Source organism: Lygodium microphyllum, chromosome 14 (genome assembly GCF_053477565.2).
Source record: "Lygodium microphyllum isolate KBCC chromosome 14, Lygodium_microphyllum_v1.1.10, whole genome shotgun sequence".
NCBI lineage: Eukaryota > Viridiplantae > Streptophyta > Polypodiopsida > Schizaeales > Lygodiaceae > Lygodium > Lygodium microphyllum.
This window is the reverse complement of record NC_141148.1, coordinates 86350185-86357030: the sequence shown is the minus strand read 5'-3', so window position 1 is coordinate 86357030 and position 6846 is coordinate 86350185. Positions and strand designations below refer to the sequence as shown.

At 42.2% G+C, this 6846-nt stretch overlaps 1 pseudogene; it reads right to left on the bottom strand.

Annotated features, from left to right (window-relative positions):
- Positions 1 to 5709: 5709 nt before the first annotated feature.
- On the bottom strand, positions 5710 to 6436 carry LOC148025804 (uncharacterized; annotated as a pseudogene).
- Between the last annotated feature and the right edge of the window lie 410 nt (positions 6437 to 6846).

Here is a 6846-nt window from a genome sequence, read left to right as displayed (position 1 = left end):
TAAACATGGCAAAACACCAAAGGCTGTCGCAGAAAAGGCTAAGTGTGGGTACCACAAACATGATGGTCATCCAGAGGCTGTAGCAGGGGCCTTATAGAGGCTGTAGTACAAGGCTACATGAGGAGTTTTACAAGCTTATGATAAAGATATTTAGGCTAGACATTACTGTCAAGATTGTGGGAGAGAAAAAAGGAGTCTCACTTGTAGCTTTCTTGCTTGTACAATGGGGGAATACACACACAGGTGGAGGCTGAAAACAGTTTTCCTCTTCTTAGTTATATAAGCCAAAAGAACTCTAGTACATAGAAATAGAAGAACCCTATATATGGGTCTCAAACCAAACTCAACTAACTAAGGTGACATACTAACTGAGCCATGAACTAGAGTAGATAAGGATAGATGTCATCTAGCTATTATTCATGGGTGGTGTACCAACCGCATCTACAGCTAACAAGTCGGTGACATAAATGCACAACGGTCACCCTATCATATCACGAGTGGAGCTCGATATCTCAACACTCCCCCTCGAGCTCAATCCCAATTCCTGCACACAAAGCAGGTCTCTGAACTTGCGCAGCTTCTTTGCGCCCAATGCCTTCGTAAATATGTCAGCTACGTGATCCTCTGTGCTAACATAAACTAGATCAATAAGACCTAGTAAAACCCTCTCCCTCACATAGTGATAATGCACCTCAATGTGCTTTGTTCTAGCATGATAGACTGGGTTATTTGCCAAGTGTATACTGCTCATGTTGTCATAATAAATGACAACTGGCCCATCTGTAGGCTGATGCATATCATAAAGTAGCTTATGCAACCAAGCTACCTCACATGCAGCCATTGCTGTACCCCTGTACTCAGCCTCTGTGCTCGACAAGGCAACTGTAGGCTGTTTCTTGCTGCTCCAAGTGACTGCAGCACTCCCAAAAGAGAACACATATCCACTGGTAGATCGTCTATCATAAATGCTACCAGCCCAATCAGCATCAGTGTATCCATGCAACTGTATTTGAACCCCAGTCTCATAAAGTAGTCCATATTGCAATGTGGACTTCACATACCTGAGTATGCGTCTAGCCGCATCCAAATGCAGTTTCCTTGGAGCCTGCATAAACTGACTTACCAATCCAACAGCATAGCTCAAATCTGGCTTGGTAATAGTCATATAAATCAAACTTCCTTCTATGCGTCTGTACATAGTAGGGTCTTCCAGAAGCTCACCTGCATTTGTGCTCAGCTTCACATTCTGCTCCAAAGGAATTGAAATAGGCTTACAGCCTGTCATCCCATATTTGGACAGCATGTCCAATCCATACTGCCTCTGCAAGAGCCATATCCCACTTGGTGATCTAATCACCTCAATGCCCAAGAAATAACGCAACTCTCCCAAATCCTTCATCTCAAACTTTTCCTTCAATAGCATTTTCACATGAAGGATATCTTCATCACTATCACCTGTGATAATCAAATCATCAACATAAATGACAAGCAGCATAATACCTTTCTTTGTTTTTCTCACATAAAGTGAGAATTCTACCTTGGAAATCTGAAAGCCAATAGTGACAAGATATTGTCCTATCTTGTCAGACCATGCTCTAGGTGCTTGCTTCAAGCCATACAAGGCTTTCTTCAACCTACAAACAAACTCAGGATGAATAGCATGCACATAACCTGGTGGCTGCTCCATATAGACCTCTTCTTGCAAATCACCATGCAAGAAGGCATTCTTTACATCCATTTGATGTAAAGACCATTCCTTTGATGCAGCCATAGCAATGACTGCTCTTACGGTTGCCATCCTTGCAACCGAACTAAATATTTCTTCATAATCAATGCCATATGTTTGTGCATACCCCTTGACTACTAATCTTGCCTTGTATCTGTTCACAGAACCATCTGCATTGTGCTTCACCTTATAAACCCACTTACAACCAATTGCATTCTTATCTTTAGGCAAAGGTACCAATTCCCATGTAGCATTTGCTTCCAAGGCATCCATTTCTTCATCCATGGCTTTCTCCCATTTTTCTTTTCCCATGGCTTGCTCAAAAGAAGTGGGTTCTGGTTCCTGTATCACTTTGACCATATAGGCATAGTGAATGGCTGTAAATCCATCATATTTCAGCCTATCCACAGGATACCTAGCTCTGGTAGACCTGCACAAAGTAGGTTCACTCCCAGGTGCTCTCAAAACATCCCTGGTTTTCCTTACTCCAGGTGTAACAATAGAAGGAATACCCAACTCATCATCAATGCTCTGTTTTGAGCCACTGGATTCACCATCCACATAAGAGTGACCTGCATTCACATCAAACATGGGCTGATCTACCTTCTCTTTTCCTTTTCGTGAAACCTGGATACCACTATCTGCATTGTTTTGAGGAGATTCTCCTGATCCCAATCTTCCTGTCCATGGCGAAGAATGTGAACCACTGCTAGTGGACACTCCAGGTCCAGTAATATTTTGTGACTGCTGCTGTGAATTCTGTGCAGCATTACCATTTTGTACATCTACATCATCAATCACATTTACTGGTTTATACCAGCTACTCATCTCATAAAAAACAACATCTCTACTCACTTAAACTTACGAGTAGAAGGGTTATAGCATCTATACCCTTTTTGCTACAGAGAGTAACCAATAAAGATGCACTTCTCAACTTTTGGATCCAACTTGGATCTCAACTCATCTGGTACATGAACATAGGCAATGCAACCAAAAATCTTCAAATGAGAAATATCTGGTTTCCTACCAGTATACCTCTCCTCTGGAGTCATCCCATGTATTGCTGCAGTGGGAGTCCTGTTCATTATGTAGACTACTATAGCAACTGCTTCAGCCCAGTAAAAATCTGGCAAGTCTTTTTCATTGATAATGGTACGAGATACCTCTCCAATATGCCTGTTTTTCCTTTCTGCAATTCCATTTTGTTGTGGGGTATGACTGCATGAATATTGCTGCTTTATACCATGCTCCTGCAAGAACCTTGCAAACTCATTTGAGAGGTACTCTCCCCCTCCATCTGACTTTAATAGTTTTGAAATGCCCAAAAACTTCACTTTTCTTCTTCATAAAATACACCCAAACTTTTCTGCTATAGTCATCAATAAAAGTGACAAAATAATGACAGCTTCCAATAGATGCAGCTTTAGTAGTCCACACATCAGCGTGGATTAATTCCAATGGCTTCTTACTCTCTTGAACATGTCTAGAAAATGGTTTCCTTGCCTGTTTTCCAAACTGACAGGCTTCACATACCTTATGCATTTCTGCAACCTTGAATTTAGGAAATCCTGCAACAATATTTTGGGCTTGCATTGATTTAAGTCGTTGTACATTAACATGACCAATGCGTTTATGCCAGATATCAATATCTGCAACTATGCGGTCCCATGTGCAAACATTGCTGCACTCAATTCAGGCATGTCTGCATCCAACATAAACATTCTGCCCTTCTTCTTTCCTTTTGCTATCAAGTGACCTTTATTTTTCATATCCTCAACAAAGCATCTATGAGAATTAAATCTGACCTGCAAGCCCTGCTCAACCATTTGACCAACAGAAACCAAGTTCTTGGTGATATTCGGGACATGAAATACATCCGATAGGTATTTCTTTTTTCCATCCTGCATAGACAAAGGAATTTTTCCAATCTGCACAATAGGATGTGCAGTATCATCACCAGTCTCCAAAATCCTAGCCTTTCCATTTTCCTTGCATCCTGCATCCATTCTGCATGACCTGTCATGTGGTTTGATGCACCTGAGTCAACATACCACACATCGTTTCTTTCTTCTGCACTTGTCACAGAATTGGTAATGTGCTGCACCATAAACAAATGCTCATTTCTGTCATCACCCTGTCTACTAGAAGATGCATAATTCCTTTGTTGCAATTTTCCATTCATGATGTCATTCTGCTTTTTATAGCAGTCTTTAGCCATATAACCCATTTTACCGCAGTAGTAGCATTCAACATTTTTGTTTGCATTTTGGCCTCTTTGCCATCCACCACGACCTCTTTGGCTCCCTCTGCCTCTAGAGTTACCACCTCCTCCTCCATAGGACTGGTTTTCTTGAGTTTGCTGCATATTCTGATTTCTACCACGGCCTCCAGATCGGCCTCCTCTACCTCTGCCTCTACCTCTTCCAGCATTTGAGTAGAAGATAGCTTCTTTTGAAGTTCCTCCTGAAGAAGATGCACCACCATTTCTCTGCTCCTCAGAAATTAGAAGAGTAATCAACTCCTCAAAATCAGGAAATCTTTCGGACAGAAATGGATGGTCGGAACTGTGCATAATCCTTTCCTAGACCATTCAAGGTCACAGAAACTAAATCATCATCTTCCACTGGTGACCCAATGGAAGCAAGTGCATCTGCAATCTTCTTCACCTTCATGTGGTAGTCATTGATGCTTATACTTTCTCTTTGCACATTGTGCAACTCTTGCTTGAGCTGCATTTTCCTGGCTTGCATATTTGTGCTATACATTTTTGACAAAGTATCCCAAGCCTCCTTTGGCATACTTGCATCCTGAATATGCACAATCATAGAGTCTGAAATACTGATAGACAGCCAGTACATAACTTTTTTGGCTCTCTCATGCCATCCTTTAAATGCCTGCATTTGCTGTTGATTGGGAACATTAGGAAGAAGTGGTTCTTCTTCATTTCCTGCAATGAATTCCCAATATCCTTTTCCCATAAGGAAATTCATCATTCTAAACTTCCATGCTTGGAAGTTGTTCTTGTCAAGTTTTTCAGTGACAATATGTGAAAGAGAATCAGACGCCATTACAGAACACTGCAAAAAATTCTGTCACTGCAAAAAACACAGCTTCAGCCTCACAAGGGCAAATCTGCAAAACTGACGAAAGTGGTATTTGACCACACAGTCACTTCCTAGTGACGATTTTGCATCAACAGGCAACAAGGATGATTCTGTAACTCCCAATGTCTCTACGCACAGGCATACGATGAAATTTCTACATTAACTTTTCACCGACCTGTAGAATAGTGGTCGCACAGCATAAAACAGGACCTTTTCCTGAGTGCGCGCGGAAAACTTTCACCTCCAAAACAGGCACAGAAATGGCCTCAAATAAAAAAAATAGGGAAACCAAGGGCTAAAGCCTTCTCCCGCAGCATATACTGCCCTCTTGCTACACCGGGAAGGGTCTCTCAATCTGAGACAATGCACTCTTGCACTTTCCGGTTGTGCTACCTATAGAGACTTGCTCCCAAAATAGAAAAATGAAAGCAACACTGGTCCTCTTACCAGAACACCGCGAACTTGGTTTGCTTTCTTGAGTTCCTTACCACAAACAAGGCTCTGATACCATGTCAAGATTGTGGGAGAGAAGAAAGGAGTCTCACTTGTAGCTTTCTTGCTTGCACAATGGGGGAATACACACATAGGTGGAGGCTGAAAACAGTTTTCCTCTTCTTAGTTATATAAGCCAAAAGAACTCTAGTACATAGAAATAGAAGAACCCTATATATGGGTTTCAAACCAAACTCAACTAACTAAGGTGGCATACTAACTGAGCCACGAACTAGAGTAGATAAGGATAGCTGTCATCTAGCTATTATTCATGGGCGGTGTACCAACCGCATCTACAGCTAACAAGTCGTGACATAAATGCACAATGGTCACCCTGGCATATCACGAGTGGAGCTCGATATCTCAACAATTACAAGGCTAAAGAAATCAGTAAAAATTTGGATCAAGGACCGGCAGGCCCTTGTGGTTTTTAGTCTTTTTAGGTATGGCATTATGAGCATAACAAATCTTCTTATCCTTCTTCATCTTGATGTAGGTCTTCTTCTTCTTCTTTTTCTCCACCGTTTTTCTTGAATTGGTCATTTGGTTCTCTTCTTCATGGTCCTCTTTAGTCTCTTGGTCTTTGATTGCATTGGTAGTCTTCATGTCCATGTCCAACCCTTCAATCTCCTGATCCTTGCGATGCATCTCATGAACTGCAATACACCTCATACTCTCAACAATGTCTACACTCACAAGTTTCCTTTTCTTTCTAGAAACCCACCCGCAAGGGTATGAAGCTGCTTCAAAATCTGGAGGTGGTAGCAAACTCTCTGGCGACCTCTCACGACCCCTCTTGGGACCCAGAGGTTCAAACAAGGAGCGCCTGCACTCACTCATCATCTCCACATCGTCTCCTAGATCCACTTGGTCACCAGTCTTTGAATCTGGCGCTTGATTTTTTCCCACAGACAGCCTTAGCCTAGCTAGTGTCCTTGCTCCAAATGTGGGTGTGCTGACAAGGGTCCTCATCCAGAAGCTCATCTGCTACTATTTCAACGTTCTTTCTGCTGTGAAGCCTCACAAATGTCTTTGAACCAGAGTGCATTGGAGCATCAATGTTTGAAACCTTGGTGTGACTAAGGTTGAGGGCTTGCAGCACGGGAACCTTCATCACTTCTACTCTGTATATAGGCACTTATATGTGCATAGATGTGACTGCCAAGGGAACTGAGTATCAATCAAGCCACTGCAAATCACAAGCCCGGAGTGAAATGATTGTTGAAGGCTTCAAAATTAGATTTATCAATCACTCTGGCACTGATTTCCTGTTAGCTATGCATCTGCCGGCTTTCTACTAGAAGCTGCATAACCAGCTTTCTTGAGAACCCATTTGGAATGAGTCCTGCTATGCCAAGCAGAGAAAACCCGCCTTTGAAACAAGTCCTACGGATGCACACGATGTGTAGCCAGTTGATATGGTGGAATGGAGGATCAAGGAGAGACCTTCGATCCATGCAGATTTTCTTGTCTTCTGAGGAAGGACAGGCAGCTGCTCTCTTGGAAGAAGAAGAGAAGACGGGG